This window comes from Lynx canadensis, chromosome C2, assembly GCF_007474595.2.
Source record: "Lynx canadensis isolate LIC74 chromosome C2, mLynCan4.pri.v2, whole genome shotgun sequence".
Taxonomy (NCBI): Eukaryota; Metazoa; Chordata; class Mammalia; order Carnivora; family Felidae; genus Lynx; species Lynx canadensis.
Genome location: NC_044311.2, coordinates 15,821,350 through 15,844,191, shown reverse-complemented (window position 1 = coordinate 15,844,191; position 22,842 = coordinate 15,821,350). Strand labels below are relative to the sequence as shown.

The 22,842-nt window shown below is 44.3% G+C and overlaps 1 pseudogene; it reads right to left on the bottom strand.

The window, feature by feature from the left end:
- LOC115522798 overlaps window positions 1–22,842 on the bottom strand; it is a 124,056-nt pseudogene that overhangs the window by 96,698 nt on the left and 4,516 nt on the right.

Below are 22,842 nucleotides of genomic sequence, written 5' to 3'. Positions count from 1 at the left end.
CCGTGGGAAGTGTGCTTCTAATCCCTATCACCTATTTCACCCATCTCCCTCTGCTGACCATCAGTTTTTTTCTCTATAGTTAAGAGCCTATTTCTTGGCTTCTCTCCCCCCGCCCCACACTTTTCTTTACTCGTTTGTTTTGTTTCTTAAAGTCCACATATGAGTGACATCGTATGGATCTGTTCCTTCTCTGCCTGACTTATTCCACTAAACATCTTACTCTCTAGCCCCACCCATGTGGTTGCCAATTGGCATCTTAATATAAATCCCCACAGAGAGATTTTTGGCTTGCCAGAAGGACCTGGAAATATTTTGCGTGATGGTTTGTACCTTGGTGGGATGTCCCTCATAGGTAGACTCAAACAGCATCTTCTCCCCTTGGAAGATGTTGCATTATAAATTTTTAAGACTTCCTATTTTCCTGCTACCTCAACAGATCCACAAACAAACAGGCAGGAAGCATTTGACCCACGTGACCAGGTGCACCAGCATGGTAAGGCTAGTCCCTGCCAAAGCTCCCCCTTTGGCCCTCTCCTGGTTGTGACCAGTGACCACACCAGTGAAATTCCTCACCTCTCTTGCTTGTTGTGCACCACACCCTGACCTCCAGTAAAGGCACTTGCCCAGAGGTCCTCGCTCTCTCTCGGCTCCCCACCTGCTCGGCAGAGCCTGTTCCCTGCCCCCTCCTCCCGTGTGGCCCCTGCGCAGCCTCGCCTCTCTCTTCTATGACTCGTGAGCGTAACAGATCTCTTTCGCTCTCGTACGCCTCTCTGGTGTTATTTTGTGTCTGCACCCGACTGATCATCAAACCCTATGTTAAGCAATATAATCATTCTTTACAATAAGATGGTGTATCCTCAAGGAAATGCCTATTAGAGATGAAGAAACGGTTTCCCGTTTTACAGGTAGAAATACTGAAACTCAGAGCATTGACCCCCTTTGCCACGGGCCCCTGGCTAGACATGCTTGGGTTTGGAAACATGTCTTGCTCTCTACCTCCGAGTCTCTCACCTCATCTCCGAGTGGCAAGAACACATCCCAGGGCAGCTGAGACGCATCCAATCCCTTCGTGTTGCTCTACTGGAAGGAATGGGACTATGGAGCTGAGCGTAGCACTTGAAGCCCGATACATGTTAAGTAAAATTCAGGCCAGACGTGTTGCCTGGGAATTCTGCCCAGTGCTCGGCTTCTTGCTCTCCACGTGCAAGGCAGTGTATGCGGAGCTCTAGCCGTGACAAACACCCTAAGTCTAACTGACCCTCAGGCGGTCCAGATGCAGTCTTTGGCCAACGTGGGGCCAGCTCCATCATTCCGGGCTCGCTACTGACCTCCTGATGCCTCCCTCTGTGCCGTTGGGGACCCTGTGGGCCTCCTCTGTGATGGCAGAGGAGGCTGCTGAACCCATCCTGGTTCTACAGCACTGGGGACGCTGCTGACTACCTCCTGTCAGAAGCAGCTGCCTAGAAAGCATGGCTTCCCTATGCAGACAGGGCAGTAGCCCCCACTTTTCTCGCAAGTTCGCGTTATACCACTTCGCTTTTAGAAAAGACCAACGTTAGTACCTGTTTTTTGCCAACAAAAGAAATCTGGAAAGGGTTTTTGCTTTTATGAGAAAAAGGCAGGAAGCGCAAGCAACATTCAGCATTTGTTTGGCAGTGAGCCGCGATGGACGCGGCACATACCCCAAGCAGCGGCAGTGGCCCCGCCAGTTCCTTCCCCGGGGCACGACGGCACCTTAGCGCCAGGCCACCATAGCTTTGAACTGCGTCTCTGAGCATCTGTGCTTTCTCTCGATTTATCTCGTGCATCCATTAGCAAGATGTGTCCTCAGGTATCAGAAAAGCCTAAGAGGTTATTTGGGGGGAATCTGGAATGCTCACAAACTGTTCCATATAAATTAATGGCAGTTGTTTCGCTTTGTGCCATTTGGGCTTCTGAAAGGGTTCACAGGTCCCTTCTACTTTTGGATGGCAGGAGAAGCCTGGACTGGGCAGGACTTGCCAGCCGGACACTCCCCCTCCGCATGGCGAATGTTCCCGCATGATTACAGCCCTAATGGGAGCTTGAGCGTCTGCAAAATTAGCAGGCTTTGCAGATGATTCTATCGAGCTGCCAGTTCATGGAAACTTTCTGGGCTATTTTCTCAGGTTTCCTGAACTGGGATTCCAGATAAGAGAAACTATGGGATGGCAAGTAGCTTATGTAGATGATGAAAATGATTTCCTCAGCTCCCTGAGGGTCCCTGGTTCGGTCTGAAAATTAAACTGACAAAGATCAATTAGCAAAAAACATATCCACGTCCTTGAATTTTACATGCACACGAGAAACTTCACAAGAGAATGGAGACCCAAAGCAACCAGAGCAGAAAGCTTCTATACTTTTTTAGACAAGTGGACCATAAACTTGTGAGGAATTGGCAAGACAGAGGTGTTTGGGCCAGGGGTAGTAAATGGTGAAGAAGTAACCAGAAAGAGAAGAGTGAGTTTCACAAGGTTTGTGCAGATTTCCCAGCCCTTAATTCTCCATCTCTGATGGTAAGAGTGTCTCCCTCCCTCCAGGTTCAGGTCGGGTACCCTTCACATGGGGGATTTATCTCATGCTTTCAGAGATGAAGGGCGAAGCGTTGGGGGTCACAGTGACCTTTTTGCTCCTGTCATTTTTAAAAAAAGAAAATCCTTCGGCTTGATACTTCATATGCTGAGGTGTCATATTTGGGGGTAGCATGTCCTGAACCTCATAATATACAATAGCATGTTTGGAAAGGAGGCCAAGTAAGGTCACTTCTCTTTTTGCTGGACTGAGACACATTCTGCTTCTTCCAAAGGGCCACAGTCATGGAGTGCAAGAGTATGTAGTGAGGTTGGTCTGGCCACCAGGGCAGTGCTTACCAAAGTGTGCTCCTTGGAACCCCAGCGTGTCCTACTGTCCTGAGTTATTCCTTCATGGTCTGTACTCTCATTTCTCTAAGGCTTGACCCAGATGTAACCTTCTCAGAGAGATCTTTCCTAACCACGATATCTAAAAATGCAACAATCCACCCAATACTTCCTCTACCTTTCCTTGCTTTCTTTTTCCCCTTAGGACTTACCAGCCTCTAACAAACTAAGTATTTACTTATTTTGTTTACACTAGGATGTGTGGCAATAAATTCTGTTTGTTTCATTTACCCTGTGTCCTCAGAGCCTACAATGCAGTCTGGCACCTCATATGTACTCCATAAATATTTATTGCATTCGTTAATATTGGCAACATTAAAAGAAGAGACACACACCCTGCTTTGCAATAATGCAATATCCCTAGTATGTTATAGCATTTTAATATTTGCAAAATCTTTCCTATGCCTTGCCTGAGTATGATCCTCACCTTAGGCTGACAGAGCCAGCACTATTATCCTCATCTTGTGAAAGTTCAGGCTCAGAGTGGTAAAGCCATTTCCATAAATTCACACAGCCGAGAAGTGCCATAGCCCCACCTTGAACCAGGCATCCCACTACAATGTGTTTGATTCTTTAGTGCTGCCTTCTTACTGATGTGGCTACTGATTTAGGGGCGACTTAGAGACGAATTCTGAAAACCGAAGGCTTTGATGTTCTCTCAAAGCCCAAAGCTTATTCTTTTCCCCCTTGTTTTGGAAGAACAATACATTCATCAAACGCCAGCTGTTCGAGTAGGATCAAGGATCAGAAACGTGTAAGAAGCAAATTCTTGTGAAGCAGTTTCACATTTTGGAAAGCATCCAGGTGAAAGCTGGGGTAGCTTCAGGCTACCTGGTGGCTTGGGGGTTCCCTCCTCCCATACCTCATTAGGTTCACATCTTTCTCAGCGCAAGACTGTGGAATGGAAGGAGGCGGAGTACTACCGGATGGGGCTCCAGGTGAAATGTCCAGGCCTGTGCCTCCAGAGAATCAAGTGGAAGACTGAATGCATGCAGGGACCTCCAGGAGGATTTTTGTTAATTGGCCAAGGAAGCGCACTGGCCCCAGACAGACATGGGTTCTGATCTCAGCCTTGTCACTTGCCATCTGTGTGACCTTCGGCAGGTTGACTAAGCTCTCTGAGCCTAGGTTCCTTGTGTGAAAATGTGACCAGGCTGCCTGACCTGGTGCTCTAGTAACCAGTCATGTGTCCTTGGGCAAGATAATTGTTGAAATTTGAAGTGGGATTCATGAGCAAACGGCTAAGGATTATCGAGACATCTTTGGTGCAAAAGGGTGATTTTATTAAGGCACAGGGGCAGCACCCGTGGGCAGGAAGAGCTGTATTGGGTTGTGAGGAGCGACTGATTATACACTTTTAAGTTTGTGGAGGGAGGAAAGGTATAGACAACGTAGGTATCCAAGGAATTTCTGGATGCCAAAAAACGGAGTCTCACAGGACCCTGAGGATTTAGCTATTGTCAAGATAAGGTTGCTTTTAGTTTTTAAGGAAATGTTAACATGAAGGCGTTAAGGCAGCCATAAACTTCTTGATGAGTGTCCCACACTACAGGTCTCTGGCATCTATCAGTGGGCTGCAGGCTCTAAGGGAATTTAATTTAAACTACATTTTTCTTGCCTTTGTTTCCCTCATCATAATCAATGTTTTATGCCTTGCTTTCCTCATCTATAAATGAGGGTGGTATCAACACCCAGACCAGTATGGTGAGGTGAGAATGACATGAGGTAATATGTGGAAAGCACTTAGAAAAATGAATAATCATTGCTAGTCGTACATTATCACACTCGGTTGTTTATCAGCATGCGGTGTGTGTCGTCTTGTGCCGGCCTCCCCCAGAAGCAGATTCTCTGGCAAGTGTGTGGCACTGGCACCTCCCTCAGGGAGGTGGTCTTAGGAGGTACTGTAGGGACCCGGGAAGCGGGAGAGGGAAGGAAAGGCAGCTCTCAAAGTGCGTGTTGGTGGTCGGGTCAGTGCCGTGGGCATTGGAGACTCAAGCCTGTGGGGACCTTGGGGAGATAGGGTGAGACATACCTGAAAGCCGTGTCGCCCTCGGCATGTGGGACTGGCCGCCATCTTTTAGTGCTTGAGGGCTGCTCCAGGAGCATTAATTCTGTGTCAGCCCTGAGTTGAGTCCAGTCTGTAGCAGAGCACTCCTATGGCTGGAAAAGTCCAGCGTTGGGCAGAGCGTGGAAGGAATTTGTGGTGAGCACTCTCCATGAGTGCCGAGGGGGTAAAGAATGTGGAGACAAAAGCAAGTGTCAGGCAGAGAACCGGGCTCCCGTTAAGTTTTCAATAAAAGCTTCCCTCTACCCTTAACGAGTTTCCTGGCCGAGGTGGATTCCCTTGGAAGACGTGAGAAGAGCTTGAGGGCAAGCAGTTTATCTGGCAGAAGGTACCAGAAAGCAAGGACGGGCCAAGTGGGGAAGTGAGGCAGCCAGTAGAGGGTGCTTTCTCAACCAGGGCCCGGCTGTGAAAAACTTGCCCTTCTGGGAACTCTGGAGACAGTGCAGGGCACCTCAGAATTATCTCTGCACAGGGGTTCAGATGCTGGGTGGTGTTTATCTACCAAGCCCCTGTCAGGCGCGGTGTCTGCTTCTCTCTCCAGTGTGAGGAAGCAACGTTGCCAATATGTCTCTTCGCTGTCATATTTCAGTGCCTGGTTACTAATTATTATAGCTCTGGCTTACCGAAGTTAGGAATTAGAGGATAATGATTTTCTTTTAAGTTTTATTTATTTATTTTGAAAGAGAGAGCGTGAGCAGGCGCACAAGCGGGGCAGGGACAGAGAGAGGGGGAGAGAGAGAATCCCAAGAAGGCTTTATCCTCAGCTTGAAGCCCAACTAGGAGCTGGATCCCAGGACCGTGAGATCATGACCTGAGCCGAAATCGTAACCTGCTGAGCCCCCCGGGCACCCTGAGGATGATGCATTTGGTCAGTATTTAGCCACATATCTCCAGTTGTTTCAGAAAGTAATTTGAGCAAGTTCTGGAAAAGGGCAGTGCTCTTGGGCCGTACTACCAGAGACTTGTTTTCCAGAGCCTGTCTGCCCCTACACTGACACCTGTGTGACCCACACAGAGTGTTCCCCAGGCTCTCGGGGTGAACAACCTTTTCTCTGTAGGTCTCTCCCACATGTGCTGTTGTAAACATCATCCATGGGGCAAGCACGCGTCAGAGACTAGAAGTCCAGTTGCTGATGTCAAACACATTTTCAGGAATGCTTGGAGTTGAGCCTCAACTGAGAAGGACTCCAGTGAGTGAAAACTGGGGCTGACATTTCTGGTGAACTCAGCATAAAACTGGTGGAAGCAAGATATAGGGGCTGCTCTCAGGCTGGGGCACACTCACTGGGGTGGGCGTGGGCAGCTCACAAGGTCAGCTCAACACCGTTATCCTCTGGAAACTCATTGTCATAGGATGGTCCTGGCTCACCTGGCTTGGAGAGAGCTAGGCGTGACGTCGTCTTCTCAGCGTTTCCTCTTCCTTCTAAAAGGCCGAATAAATCACAAAGATAATAATATTTCCTATTCCTAGATACTCTTTTTCTACCCCTGGACCTTGCGCTCAAGTCACTCCAGTTTGGAGGCAACTTACAAAGAGTCACAGCACATCCCCACCACTGTGGTTTGGCCTGTGCCTTCCTCCACCAGGAATGCCTTATCCCCAGAGAATGTTACACCTTAGTCTACTTCCTAATGGTGGAAATGAAAATGAATGAGTGGACGTGGACTTCACTTGGAAGTCCACTGAGCAGTACCTGCCGACCCCTCCCCGCCACCCAGTCCATCAGCGATCCATGTTGTATCCCATTTCCTCCCTCCTCATCCATAGGGCAGCCGCAGTGGATGACCTGCCCTTTCAAAACCCTCCCTCTTATGGCCACACCCAACACTGGATGGTTCTAAAGGAGAACGTATCCCTCATAACTGCCTCTCAAGACCCTTCCCATCGTTCAGGACCAGTCAAATCCTATCATCTCCCCCAAAGGCTTCCCAAATCCTCCACCAGAATCTCTCTTTGCCTATATTCCCTTTGCATTTTATACATAACCATCATGACAATCTGCTCTAAATTAAAGATATTAATACGATGTTCTTCCATCCTACGTGGTAACATTCAACTGAGTATCCATCCTGATGCTGCTTTGGATGCAGTAGTCACTAGATAAATGTCACTTCCTTTGCATTGAGTTCAAACGAATGACAAAAAGGGTAAAAGCCCAGTTTTACAGCTTGGGGAGACGCTTCCAGCATGATGCTATCCTGATGGTGACAATAATGACGATACCAGTGATGTTAACGACTAGAATAATGGTATCGATCAGAACTGCCATTCGCTGAGCACATATCATAATGATGGTATACCGGACAGTCTGCTAAACGCTTCATCCTCACATCAATCCTATGACACAAGACTTATTAGCATTCCCATTTTCTAGATGAGGAAGCTGAGGGGGTAGAAAGGTTAAGTAAGTTACTCAAGATCATACAGATAGCAGGGCAAAGTAAGGACTGAAATTTGAGGCCCTTACTCTTAGAAAGCCTTGCTCCAAGGAAGATCACTATGATGGTTACACAGAATACACAGAAGATCAGGTGTAGGGAGATGGGAATGGAAGAAAAAAAAAAGACTCTTGTGAGAGTTCTGGCAAGAGATGAAAAGATGTAAGTGTGAACAAGTACACAATGGAAACAGAAGATGAATTTGAGACATATTTATCGGGTAACACCAACAGCAGTGATGCCTAGTTGAATGTAGTGAGTGAGACAGAAGTCGCTGAAGATCACGTCAAAGTTTTTGTTCAAGGCAGTTGGATAGCTGTTGATGGCGTCAGCAGGTTTATGGAGAAAGCAAGACGTGGTGAAGAAAAACAGTTGGACGCCTTAGGGTAGGACGTGTTGGCACTGAGGTGCCTGTGAGACATCTGACTTTGTTCCAGTGACAGTAATAGTTTAAGGAGCAATTTGAGCACAACAAGAATTTTGTGTTTGCTCATGTGTGATTTCATCCACGAGAAGCACTCGGCGAATGCAGAAAACTGTACCCAGCTGAACCAAGCCACAAAGGGATCCCCGCCCCCCCCCCCCGACACACACACATGCCTCACACATCTACCAGCTACCTTGGGCTGAATCGCATGTGTCCGGAGTTACACCTATCCACGTCTAGTGTTACAACTTTCTGAATCATCTCATGACCCTCCTTCTACCACTTCACAATCACTCACAAAGTGTGATGGTTCCAAAGCATCTTTCTCCAGGCAAACGTCAGGTATTTTTCAATATTTATTGTAGCATTTGTGCTATTGTGTGTGTATTGCTTAACCATTTAACATGTATAAATTGTGACACTGCATGAATTAGGTCGGCATCATTTTCTACGTGTTTTTGACACATATGTGATGAAGTTTTTGACTATTGTTCTCCTAATTCCATTTTTGCCCATAAGCCTTGTTATTTTTATTATATAATTTTGCACAATGTTGCAAAACAGGATCCTTAATCAGAGATTGGAAAACTATGGCCCCTGGGCCAAATCTGGACCATTGCTTTTGTGTGTGTGTGTGTGTGTGTGTGTTTGTGTGTGTGTGTGTGTGTGTGTGTGTGTGTGTGGGTGTGTGTGTGTGTGTGTATGTATAACATTACTGGAACAGAGCCATGTCAGTTTGTTTATTTACTATCTGTGGCTGCTTTTTCTAAAAATTTTTTAATGTTTATTTATTTTTGAGAGACAGAGCATGAGCAGAGGAGGGGCAGAGAGAGAGGGAGACACAATCCGAAGCAGGCTCCAGGCTCTGAGCTGTCAGGACAGAGCCCGACGCAGGGTTCAAACCCACAAACCTCAAGATCATGACCTGAGCTGAAGTTGGACACTTAATCGACTGAGCCACCCAGGCGCCCCATGGCTGCTTTTGAACTACAGTGGCAGAACTGACTATCTGTGACTGAGACCCACCCCATGGCCCACACAGCCTAATACATTTACTATCTGGCCCTTTAAAAACAAATTCTACTGGTGTCTGCCCTAGCTCAAAAGGAACGTGGAGGGTAGCAATGAAGGGGTCTAACCAAGGTTAGGAGAGTAAAGCGAAGTGTTCCAGTCCAAGGTCAAGGTCAAGATCACTGATTCAATATTGAAACATTTGCAGGAGGATGAAGAAACTCAGAGTGATCAGTACTATACCCACAATAGACAAGCTAAACATGGGGAAAATATTTTTCAAAAAATGTGATATTAATTGCTTCAAAAAAACATCAAGATATTCATCATGGGAAAAATTAGTACTTTCTTGGGGCTTCCTAATTTCATAGTGTTTATTATTTTAATTTGAATTGCATATGGTTTGTGGCAGCAACCCTTCCATGCTTAGGGCCTCGAAGTTCTTAATTTAAGGAAGAAGGGTGCCTGCGGGACTGACTTGAGAGACAGGTCCACAAAGGGTTGGCAACTTATTGTGGACGCCCTTCTTGCCGTATTCCCCTTCTCAAACCACCACCTGGCCTTGTTGATGCTGACCTGGCTCTTCCACTTTCCAACAGACCTCTTCAGTGTAAATTCCAGAGCCACCATTTGCTGTTATTTTGGGGAAATCACTTCATCTTTCTCTTCTCCTACTTCTCAGCTACGAATTGAGCAGATATGCTAGTATCTATTTAGTAGATAATCCACAAAATGTTCTCAGAATACTATCTGGTATACATTCAAGCATCGAGAAAAGGTTATTATTTTCTTTAATGTTTATTTATTTTGAAGGAGAGAGAGACAGAGTGTGATTGGGGAGGCGCAGAGAGAGAGACACCCACAGAATCTACAGCAGGCTCCAGGCTCTGAGCTGTCAGCACAGAGCCCATCGCGGAGCTCAGAGTCGCAAACCACAAGATCACGACTTGAGCCGAAGTCAGATGCTTAACCCAATGAGCCATCCAGGCGCCCCACAGAAAAGGTTAGTTATGGTAAGTGCCTATTTAAATCTCCAATATGCTTTTGCCAAAGAATATTCAATAAAAACTGAACGGGACAAGTGGGAATGACATCTTTTCCAATTAGTTTTTCCTCTACCAACCTCAGATCTTTGGAGCGCAACCATACCCTGTGTCCTAATTTGTACAAAGTGTTCCCTCCTTCACTTTTTACGCGAGAATGCAGAGCACTTTTGGAAGTATTTTACTCCGGAAGTGGGGGGACGAGAACTAAACACACATACTGACCAGTGTGGTGGGTTCCAGGCCACACTGCTGTGCTTCACTGAAATCATTATAGCAGGTCCCGTAAGCCAGGTATTTTTCTCCCTTCACGTATGATTAAACCAAGATTTACGATAACTTTTTAAAAAAGCTAGCTCAAGGTACATAGTCTATGGCCCTCCTGTGATTCCAAAGGTTATTATCCCGTGTCTCTTTGGCTTTACCAATGGTTCTCCCAGGGGGAGGGGTGGGGAGGGCAACTTTGGCCTTGTGGGGTCTGGAGGGGGGTCAGTGGTGCCACTGACTTCTCTAGTAGGCAGAGGCCGAGATGCTGGTAGACATCCTAAAAGGCACCGAACAACCCCAAATGATCTGTCCCCACATGTAAATAGTGCTAAGATTGAGAACCCTAGACTAGACCATGCTGCTTCGGAGGTATTTTTGTCGGTTTAAGGAAAATAAGTGAAAAGAAAATATATGCAAATGACGTTTCTAAAGGACTCGCTGCAGTGGTTTCAGTTGATTATTACTCAACGTTGCTGATAAAATGAATTCCTGTTTTAAATCCTGAAGTTCAACGTTTTAACATCTCTTCTTAACCTCTTCCACTGTTGTCTGAGACTCATTAATATGGCTGTTTGTAAAATGCTTGGAACATTTCAAGGAGAAAAGGAGATGTTTGTTATTCGGCATTGCAAATACCGTATCCACATTGCCCTACGTTAGCAGAGTTCCCTCCGAAGGGAACTCAAGATGCCAGACATGATTCTCAAGGCCACTATGAATTATGCTGTGCCAGGCAGTGATACTTGGAGAAGTGCTTTTGGGTTGTTGTTTTTTTTTAAACTGTGATTCATGTCTCTTTTGGACTCTGGCAGACATAAAGCAAATGCTCTTGGTGTCTCATCTAAATCTCCCTCGTGGGATAGGGGACCCCACTCTCAGCCTCTGTGATTGTTGGCTGGCCAGGGTGCACAGCTGCCCCCAGGGGGCTCATGCCCCACCCTGTTGAGCACTCCAAGGCCCAAGACTGACCGACAAAGGGTTATGAAAATCGGGTCCCCTTGCCTCAGGAGGATCAACTCCTTGGTACACTTCGTATTCCACATCTGCCCAGGGGATCAGACTGAAGCTAAATTCCAGCCAAAAATGACATCCTTGCTTAGATTTCTTCCCCTAATTTGTCTGGCTTCCTATATTGCCCTTCTCCTGAGAGGAGCACCCAATAAATCACTTACACAGAAATACCCACTGGGGCTCTGGGCCTATGGAACATGACCCAAAACACACGGGGTCAGCAAATTCAAATGGTGATGAGTATTGTAGGTACTTCTCCTATAATATCCTCCTTGCTTTGCTACATTCCTGTTGTTCTTTAGCCCGGGTGCTGACAGAGACGCGGGGGGCTAGTCAGAGCTCAGAAACTGATCAGAGAGAGGAAGCCGAGTTCTGCCTACCGATCAAAGGACTGTCTCTCCAAACTCCTCCTTCTCCCAGAGGGGAGCATTTGTTTCTTGGCCTGAAACGAGGCTTCAGGGCAATCGCGGTTTTGTCTGACACCCAGCTCCCATCAAAGTTAGTGGGGAGGGATTCCTACTTCACCATTCCTGTTGAATTCATACATTTAAGATCATCACCACAAAATAGCCCATGAATCTTTGCATCCCTTAATAAGGCTATCAATGATATCTTATGTGAATAGGTCTTTTTTCTTCCGTGATTCCTGAAGTTCTTGAGAAATAGCTCGACCTATTTATACCAGTCAGTCCACAAAGACTGATTATGGTGACCAAATAGTTAAAATAACAGTTAAGACGGCTTCCTAAGTATAATTTTCCAAGCAGTCCTTGGTGAATGCAGGCTTGTTTTTTTTCCCCAGTAATGTTAGGTTTTAAAAAATATATACAGCCATCAAATTAAGGGGAAATGTATGATTTTTCTCTCTATTCTGATCACACATTTCTAGAGGGATAGTTTTTGGCTAAGTAAAGACATTCATTTATTCATTTCTCAGATGTTGTCTAATGCCTTCTGTGTGCCAGGTGCTGTTCTAGGCACTTGAAGATACAAAGAGGAGCAAAACAGACAAAAACTCCTGCCCTCTTGGACCACACTTGCTAAAGGGGAGACAGAGAGGAAACAGAAGAGACTGAAAAATATACATCGTACAGTGGTGTCGGACGTTGGTAAGTGAAAGGAAGAAACATCGATTAGAATAACTCCTCACCTTAGTGAGGAGGATGCTAAGTTAGATAAGATTATGATGTGATGTTTCTCTGATCAGATGACAATTTAGTGGAGACCTGAAAGAAGCAAGGGAACGAGACCTATGGATACGTTGGGCGGTGTTTTTCAGGCAGGGAGCAGCTAGTGACAGATCCCTGAGAATGGAACACACCTGGAAGTTTCGAGCAATGGCAAGTGCGCTGGCTAGAGCACCAAGAGTGACCTGTCGAGCGGGTGAGGCAGTGAGGCCACAGGATCTTACCAGAGGCGCTCAACAGTTTGGGTGAGTCAGTTCTTCACAGCCCTCCTGTTACGGGGCAATACGTTTCCTCCACCCCCAGGTGCTAAAGGCTAGTAGCTCCCCACTTACTAGGACAAGCCAACATACGTCCCTACTTATTTCCAGTAGCACACTGGGCTATGTATGGAATTAGTCCCAGTGGAGACTAAGCTTTAGGACAGGAAGTGACACCATCAGGTTTGCTTTGTTAAGGTTACTGTGACTGCCGAGCAGAAAGCAGATTGAACAGGTGGAAGGTTGAAGATAAATCATTGAGAACACTGTTGAAGTGGACCCGGGGAAAGAGAATGGTGGCAGGTCTGGGAGGTATCAGTGGAGGTGGACCAAAGCAGTTGCTTTTGGGAATATTGTTTGAAAGAGGAGCTGGCAGGATGGGCTGGTGTTGGAAGTAAGGTGGGTGAAAGAGGAGAAGTTATGGAAAAGTCGAAGGTTTTCTGTTGTCATTTCTGTTCCCGTTTTGCTTATAAAGAAGTATTAGAAGTAATGTAGCTAGCTATCTTATCCTCTGGTCATTTCTGTGTTTGCGTGTGTGTGTGTGTGTGTGTGTGTGTGTGTGTGTATGTGTGTATGCAAGCCTTATTATTTAAATGATACTTGCACCCCTGGGTTTCTTAGCCTCATCACTACTATGCTGGGGAGCCATTTTGTGCGTTATAGGATGTGTACTAGGATTCCTGTGCCCGATTCACTAGATGTGAGTAGTACTTTCTTCCTAGTGTGAAACCAAAAATGTATCCAAACCTTATTCAGTGTCTCTCAGGGGGGCAAAATTACCACCAGTTGAGTACCACTGGTCTAAAAGAGGTAATGAGGCTGTGGTCCTAGCTCTGCCTCTAATTGAGTGACCTTGGGCAAGCCACTAACTGCTCAGGGCTCTGTTTCTTGCTGTGCATTTATCAGAAGTATGAGTAAGATGTCTGTTAACCCAAATTGGTAAGTCTATAAATTGGTTAACCAACTCCTTTCTGGGGAATTAACTTCCACTCAATTTCAAATGAACAGTGTCTCAAAAAATCTTATTAATATAAACATAAAATTAGTTTTTCTTCTGGGAGTGAAAAAATGCCCCCAACAATTATAAGACTGATTTTCTCAATCTAGGCCATAATTTGAACAGGCAAAATTTGCTAATAAGCATTCCCAGATTCTGAAATAGCTTCTGCAATTTTCCTATTTGCAAAGTCAATTGGGGACTTAAAACCACAGCTGTCCATGTGTGGTTTTCTGTGGGCCTTATTGGGCAATTTGGTCCAATAAAGTTTAGCTTTCAGTGGACAATGTTGAATTATGGCAGGCACTGCTAGGGATTATTTTGCTACATCACGTCTTCCCCTCCTTTGCCCAATTAGGGCTGTCAGTAAATAAATGAAATTGTTGGAACAGATGGAAAAATTTAGTACGACCTCTTCTAAATGATCTCATACAACCTCCGTGAATTTTGTGAAACTATTTCCCTTAAATAAGTATATGGTTTTTCTTATCCACCCTAAAATTTGGGATTGAGGAGTGTCCATAATCAAACGGATGGCACTCATTTGCACCAACAGGCTGGGATAGGCTCACCTCTTACCTTTAACTGGTATGGAGTTGGGACCAGATCCTAAGCCTCTTTGCCTTAGGTCTTGGGTTTTGCTCACTACACCTACGGTGACTGCCATTTTGCCAGATATTGAGGGGGGAGGCCAGCATGCCGATATGCTGTGGGCTGTGAAGGTGTGTTTACAAAATCATGGAAAAACCAGAAAGTCAAACCACATGGCTCTCTATTTGTTGTATGTGTTGTGAGAAGGCTAAAATCTATTCCCCGTGTGCGTCCTCTGTTTGGGTGACCTATATGCAGAGTTTCTACTTTATAGAATCTATGGATGCTTTTTATTAAATGAAAAAGATAAATCAATTTTCTATATTTATCCCTGCCTTCTAGCTTCTCTAAGCTTGGCCACCGCCAGAGCCTTTTAAGGAAAGCAGAGTCAGCTAAATGTGCCTGCCTCTTTCTGGCTTTTCCTGATTTCTAGATGGCCAGGAATTTCTTTCCTGGCCATATTCAGTGGTCAACGTTCGATGCTAAATGGTGGATTAATTTATGGCATTGATTACTATAAATTAATCAGCATATGGAAAAAGTGGTCCCCAGAGGGCTGCATCTGGTGACTTGGACAGGGCCAACCCTGGGATGACTTCCATTATTCCAATGACAATAAGGCAATTAAGCTTTAGAAAGATGGCAAGGATGTGGCCCACCATGAGGAAAAAACCAGATTTACGGAGCATTTTGCCTCTGAAGAGCTCTGTTGAGCACGGCTCTACCTGGAAAAATGGTTGAATAAGAAAACAAAATACATTTATAGCCCGAGGCAGATCATGAGCATACCTCTGAGTCCATTTTGTCTATCTACTGGAGGTTCTAAAATTCTCATTGGCAAGAAGAATTACAAAGAAATTATTACTCCTTTTATTCTTTCATTCAATAAATATTTGAATATTTGCTTTCACGGAGTTTAATGCTGGGCAGAAGGGGGAGTAGAAAGGCCAGTAGGATATAGGGCCTTCTCTTAAGGAATTTATGACGTTGTATCGATCAGACTGCCACAGACAGTTCTAACTCTACTACGTATATATGACAAAATAAAAGGCATGCTGTGGCAGAGAGGTGGTCAAGTATTGTGGAATAACAGGAGAAAACACAGTTACTTCTAGTTATAGGGGGAACTGTATGTAATGATATATTAATTAGGATGCTTCAAGGAAAGTAACACAATACTCAATGAAAAGGAGCTTAAACTGACACTGGGGATCTGGTTAAAATGCAGATTCTGATTCAGGTTTTCTGGGCTAGTGCCCAAGATTCTGTGGTTACAACAGAATTCTCTGGTTATAACCGGTTCCAGTTTATATTGAGAGACTTGGTCCACTGACCACCCTTTGAGTAGCAAGAACTTTTAAAACTAGGCTTTGTATTATTTCATATAACAGAAGTTTGGAGACATGTGGTTTCAGGGTGGGTTTAAAAAGCTCAAATGACATCAATAAAGAACCAGGTTCTTTCCATTCTTCTTCTCCGATCCTTGACATAATGGCTTCTGTCTTCACACTTTTCTCTCATGGTCTCAGGATGGTTGCCACAGTTCTAGGCATCACACACAGGCATGACAAAGGGCATGATCAGTAGAAGAAAAGGGATATTTCTCCTCTTGTTATTTTTTATAGGGAAAAAGGCCTTCACTAAAAAATTCCTGGCACCAAGCTTCCCCTTAGTTTCCAGTGACTGCAGTCATGTGTGATGTTAATCCTTCACTGCAAAGTCTGCTGGGAAAGCAGGTTTTCAGCTCCTACAGTGAGTTATGGGCTCTGTTGTAAGAATGGTGGGGAGGAAAAGTTGGTTGGGCAGCCAACTGCACTTGTCACAGTGGGGCTGAGGTTCTGTTGGCCATAGAAATCTTGATGGGCTAGGGACACCCCACTGAGTTAGCACGTGGAAGGGGAAATTGGAGTCCATCATATAATGTGTCACTTAGATAGCATTAGATGACTTAACTTAGACCTTAGAATTGTCTCCTTCTAGAGGCACATGTCTCCCCATCCACCCTTCTATTGTCTTGATTCTAAACACTGATATTTCTCACCTTGAATATTGTCCTAGAGTCCTAAATGCTCTTCCTATCCCCACCCTTCTACACCGCCCATCCATCCTGCATACAGCGTCAGACTCCTAGCCTGCAAATGTGACTGTGATATACTTTGTTCAAAACTCTTTAGTGGTTCCTGATAAAATATTAACTCCGTAATATAGTCTTCAAGTTTCGTTATAATTTCCTGTCTGCTACTTGTTTGTCCTGCTTCACCTCCCAACACTACCCACTAAAAGTCAGACTTCAGTGCTACAGAGAATAAGAGAATGATTTTGCTGGGACCTATGATTAAATTCTATAGGTATAAAACCATCTGCTTAAGAATTCCTTTCAATATCTCCACAGATCATGAGAAATGATTACTAGGATTCCGCTGTTATGGAACATGTACATTTTCTAATCCACCCCCTATGCTAGATGCTTGATTATCATGGCCATCCTCAAATATGCCAGGAGGCTTTAATGGTGAGAACTCCAGGGGCCTTTCATTCACTGAGGGAGGGGGAGTCATTTGGAGTCAAAGTTCTGATTTCCTTAATATTACCCTTAGTTTGCTTTCCTCTCCGTGATTTATTAAATTTTACCCAAGATTTGAGGACTTTCTGGCTTATTTGACTTTTCGGTATGCATGATTTATTATTATTAATATCTCTGCCCATCCTCTCATTATTTTTATCACTCTCCCAGATGTAAGTCATAGGCTGCTTACTTTCCCTTCCTGTCCTGCACCTCCCCCAAATCAAACACGGAGCCTGTCGTATCTTAGGTGCTTAGAAAATGCTCTTTCCTTTCTCATCCTAAGACATTTATTGAGCACCTTTTGTCTGGTATGGTGCTAGGGAGTTGAAGATCCAACACATGGTCTCAGCCTTTAGGTGGTCACACTTGAGTTCACCATGCAAATGCTAGTTTGATTATAGCCATATGGCCGTATGTAGGGAGCATTGGAAATGGGAAGGAAATCGTCCTTAGTGAGTTAGGAAAGGTGATTTGGGGAAGATGTTGGTGAGAGGCACCTAAAAGGTAAGGAGAACCTGGGAGTATCCTTTCTGGGAAGTATCCCAGTAAGCAGCACAAGAGTGCAGTGAATTTGGGGGAACCATGAACAGCTAAACTTGGCTAGACCCTAGAAGAAGAGGAAATCATAGAGGGGGAGGCTAGTGAAGTAGGCAGATTATAATGAGACTTATAGGGCTGTGTGATAAAGTTCTGGTTTTATTATGAACCACTGAAGAATTCTAAACAAGGCATGTGACCAACACATTGCAGACTAGGGAATCGCTCCTGCTGCTGGGCTGAGAGCAGAGTTGAGGACACTTAGACCTTTTCAGAGGGTAATAGAGTACCCAGGTGAGATATGATAATGTTCTGAATCAAGCCAGCGGTGGAGGGGCGTTGACAGAGTGGTGTGGACCATTAGCAAGATATTGAGGGGGTAAACTTAGTTCTATTTGGTGATGCATAGGGAGGCTAAGGGTGACTATGTGGTGAGTAGAGAGAAGAATAGGACTTTGAGCTTCTTTTACGCCCCTTCGCGCCCCTCGCTGAAACTGTTGCACGACTCCTTATGTCCAAAGGTGCGTGCCAGATACACCCAACAACTTATAAATGTAACTCAATCTTAATTCCTGGTACAACTCGCTAGCATTGCCTCTCGCCGTGTAACTCTTGAGGAATTGAGTACTGTGGCTCAAAGAACTTTGGCCATGTGTGAATATTGCACCTTTCCTCTCGGGTATGATCTCTATTTTTATTGAACAACTGTCAGTAGGCCACGCAGCATTGCCAACAACACACTGAAAATAGAATGAAAGCAATTACCTCAGCAAAGATTAACGCAGAAAGTAAAATTGCACTTATGTAATACTCCTTTTCCAGGCACTGAGACCAGCCTTCCGTTGGTTTGTCTGTATCTGTTTCAGAACGGTAACAGAATGACACCATCCCTGTCCATGCTGGAGGGATCCATTTTCTCCATAATCCCCTCCTCCTGCGATCTCTAAATCTGTTCTCAGAGCAGACTCCAGAAGAGGGCTGCTCCCCAGGGATGATTTCCCATCAAGATGCTACAAACAGATGAGAGATAATATTAGCTAACAACATATCAGCACTCCTCTGGTGTTTGGCAACTACTTGTCAGTAAGCTTCAAGAAGATGCTTGTGTTTTGGAGAATGTCAGTCCTAAGAGGAACTAAGAGTTGCAGAAGAGATGATTTAGGCCAATTCACAAGCCTGGGGAAATAAATGGCTTGCCTGAAGCTTCCTTTGTCCCTTGAATTTAAAGAAAGGATTGAAACCCCAGCCTCTACTCCAACAAGGGCATTTCCCCCACGCCCCTGGCTTCTTACAATGAAACAGGGACCATAGGGAAAGCTTCCTTGTCAAATCCCTAACACCCCCAGTGGGTGGAGAAAACCTTAATACAAAAGAAGAAAATCAACCCCATAATTAGATACAGAACTGACTCCAGACCAGCTAGCAGAAATATTGTGCCGGCTTCCATAAGTGCTACAGAAGGAGGAAAGGAAAGTCTGCATCAGCAACTTGAGGCTTACATGTGGGTCTGATGGAACGATCCCATTTCACAAAGCACAAACAATAACAAAAGTAGCTATGATGGGAGGCAAAAAGAAACAAGAACAACTAATTGCTAAGGAGGGCCACTTTGGCATCAATTGTTAATGTCACCCAGCATCACCCCCCCCCCCCCCGCCAAACCCCACCACCAAATCTCTGGCATTACAGACTGAGTTGGCTCGTTATACCTATTAAGTTGTACTATTATAAATGTTAACCTCTGACCAAACCTTGTCAAAGCAAATCTCACATCTGAAAAGTAACAGGGAGACAGGATGGTAATGGAGATCGTGGGGGGGAAACAGGATGCCTGAGACGCACTGATGATTCTGCCTTATGCACCTAGGTCCCCATGTTAGTTAGTTAGAAAGAGAGAGAGGTTATCTGCCAGACATAGTAAGTGTTATATACACTATCTCAATTGATAGTGTATAATTCTTATAACCACTTTACGAGATGAATATTGTAGTATTGTTCTCCCTTAAGGTAGGGAAACTGAGTCAGAGAAGTTTTGACCCTTCCCAAGCTCAGACCTTCCCAAGTTTAGACCCAAGTTTAAAAACTGTTTATTTTAAAGTAGGTTTACATTTGCAAAAGAATTGCCAAGATAGTACAGACCGGCCATTCCCGTACACCTTTTACCCAGCCTCTCCTAATGTTAACATCTTGCATCACAATGTGGACCTAACTTCAAGAGCTTTGTTCCGATGCAATTCACATACTATATAGTTGACCTATTTAAAGTGTACCTTTCAATGGTTTTTAGTATATTAAGAGATATGGATAACTCTAGTCATGTTTGGAATATTTTTATCACCTCAAAAAGAAACCCCACACCCTTCAGCTATCTCCTCCCTTCCCCACTCCCCTCCACACGCCCAAGCCCTAAGCAAGGGCAAATCTATTTTATGCCTCTGCAGAAATCCTAGGCATTGCATATAAATAGAATAATATTATATGTGATATTTTGTGACTGTATTGTTTTACTTACCATCACATTTTCAAGATCCAGCTATGCTATAGCAGGTCTCAATATTTCATGCCTTTTAATGGCCAAATAATATTCCATAAACATATTTTGTCTATCCATTAATCAGTTGATGCTTATTTGGGTTGTTTCCACATTTGGCTTTTATGAACCATGTGAATATTGCTGATAAAGCTGTTTGGAGAGCATGATTTTAGATCTGTAAGGATCTGGTGAGTGTCCTAATACATCACTCCTGAAACGAACTGACTTATCCATCCAGTTGCTAACTGAAGACCTTCCCACGAAGGCAAGCCTTTAAGCCCACAGCAGAGGGTAGTCCAAACATGCATGTCCTATGAACTTGCCCTCTTCAAAAGAGTTGAAGTAATAGATAATGTTCACTTTCTTCTTTCAAACTCATCGATCAGGTAATCTGACAGTCTGCCTTCAGGATGAGGATAAAGGGGCCAGAGATATGACTTAGCTCCTTAGCTCAGGTGAGCCCAGAAGCAGAACCTTGAGATAAAGGCGAGAGTTTGAGTAGTTTGTTTGGAAGGTTCTGGGAGAGGTGAAGGGAAGTGAGACATGGAAGGAAAGGAAGCCAATAAAGGGTATACTTTTAAGCAAATTAGTGTTGTGGGTAATTGGGGCACAGTCACATCGAGGACCTCTTGGAGACAGTGTGGAACATGCCTTGGAGTGAAACCAAAAGAGGAGGAAGGTGTAGGGTATTTATCCATCAACTCCCATCAGTCTTGGGGGTAAGGAGTAAGTCCTCTAACTCTTCCAGGGAAAGACCAGGAGAACAAGAAGAGAGCTTCCATCCTGAAAATGAGACTTTCTGAGTAGATATTGACTGATGAATACTGGATGCAGCCCTATAGACCTGCACTTACTCGTCTGTAGAGTGAGGACTAATTCTGTGTTCACTAAATCCTTGATCATTAGAGCTGGAGTTATATATGAAGCAATATTCCAGTTCAGCCTTATCCCCTTTTAGTTTATTGCTCCGGAAGAGACCCCTGCCCTGTATGTTAATATGTGAATGTGGTATGTTAGAGAGAGCACACGTTTTGGAGACTGATGCTCCTGGGTTCAAATCCTGACCCCCACCATATAGAATCTACGTGCAAACTGTTTGAACAAACTGTCTCATCTTAGAACAAGTTCTCGGAATCCATAGTCATTTCCCACCCATAGCCTCCGCTCCAAGGTCAGGTAATAAACTAAATGACATGTTTGTTGACACTGAGCACAGTGGCTGATTTGTAGTATGGATTCAATAAGGAGTCATTTTCCATATTTCGACTAGGACTAAGGAAGATATGCAACAAATAAATGCATTCATTCATTCCACAAATATTTATTAAATAATGTGCAGAATTATCTAGCATGTGCAGAATTCTATTGTAGTCATCAGTGAACAGTGGTAAAGAATCCAGATTTCTCCCTCATGAAGCCTACATTCCAGTAAGTCAAAAACACTGGGATCCTGCTTTTACATGTCAGATCCTATTTTTATTATCTGGAAAAATATGGTTCAATTTATATTAGTCACCGGGCTTTTAACTTCTCAAACTATAAGCCTCATATCGAAGTGTCCCCAAGCACACTCTCTCCAACCCTTAATCAAACATATTCTGAGAAGCATTTCTCAAATCTTTCTTTGATGTTGCATTAGTTGGACTTTTTTTTTTTTTTTTTTTTTTGGTCCCAAGAGACAGAAACTAAATGTGAACTAGTTTAAGCAAAAAGGTGATTTCTTGAAAAAAGAGGATGAATAAAAGCAGGGGAGAGCAGAGACATGGCTGGACTTCCAAATAGCTTGAACCAGGGACTCAGACCCTAGAGGGAATCACTCTGCCTCTCACATTTGTCCCTGTGTGGAAGTTTTGTCCCTCACAGTATAGTGTGGCTTTCTCTGCATGGCAGATATCATGCCTGCTCATGGCTCCTATGAGTTACACCTTGCGATGTTAGTCATCAGAAAGATGAGCCTGGTCTTCCCAGTTTTCTTGTCCAAAATGCCCAAGAAGAGAGTCTGGTATTTCCACCTAGGGATAGGAATTCTCTATTGGATCTCTCAGCTACAAGACATTTCCCACAATAATTATATGGCTAGGGAACTAAGAGTGCAATCCTAGAATCCCATAGGTACCCATATGACCTGTCAAGACACGGAACCCCAAGAAGGCTGATTCTCATATCCTGGGCACCTTTCTGGCAGAAAACATGTATAATAGTGGTTCTGAGAGCTGGAGAAATGAGCAAACAATAGAGCCAGAAGAGGCCACATCTTATTCAGTCCACACAAGGTGTCCATTAGTAGAAATGAGCCAACAATACATTACTTCCTCCAAATTTGTTGAGTATATTCAAAACAAACACATTAAAATGGATTATTCACCATTTATGTGTCAGGGAAGTAATAATAATGTCTTTATTGCACATATTAATGTTCTTGAGTGCTTCCAAAGTACTGTGGAACTTCAAAACATTTTCCAGTTTCAGAGAATTAATTAGCTCCCCTGTGGAGCAGCTCACGAGCAATATTGCCATTTTAGAGATAGAATGATTGAATTGGAAAGGCAAGGGGTGTTGAATTATTCATCTTTTCAATAAGCATGTATAAGCACCCACTCCTTGCATGGCTCGACTGACAGTTGTGGGGGCATAAATTGATTGGAATAAAGTCTCTGCTCTCAAGGAACTTTAGTCCCCTATGATAAGTCTACTAGGAGAGGTGAACTTGTCAACAGCTAGCCTGAATAGGAGTCTACATAAAGCCAAGGTAAGATGGATAAACATGAGAAGATAAAAGAAGCTGACAGAGCTGGAAAGAAAGTTAAATGGCAGAGGCCCATGAAAAAACCATGATAGGGAATTTGGTCTTCACTATGTGGACCAGTCATTAAATACACACACACACACACACACACACACACACACACACACAAATTACTATGCATTTATACATGGCCAGTCCTCTAATTCCTTTATTTTTATTAAACAGTAAA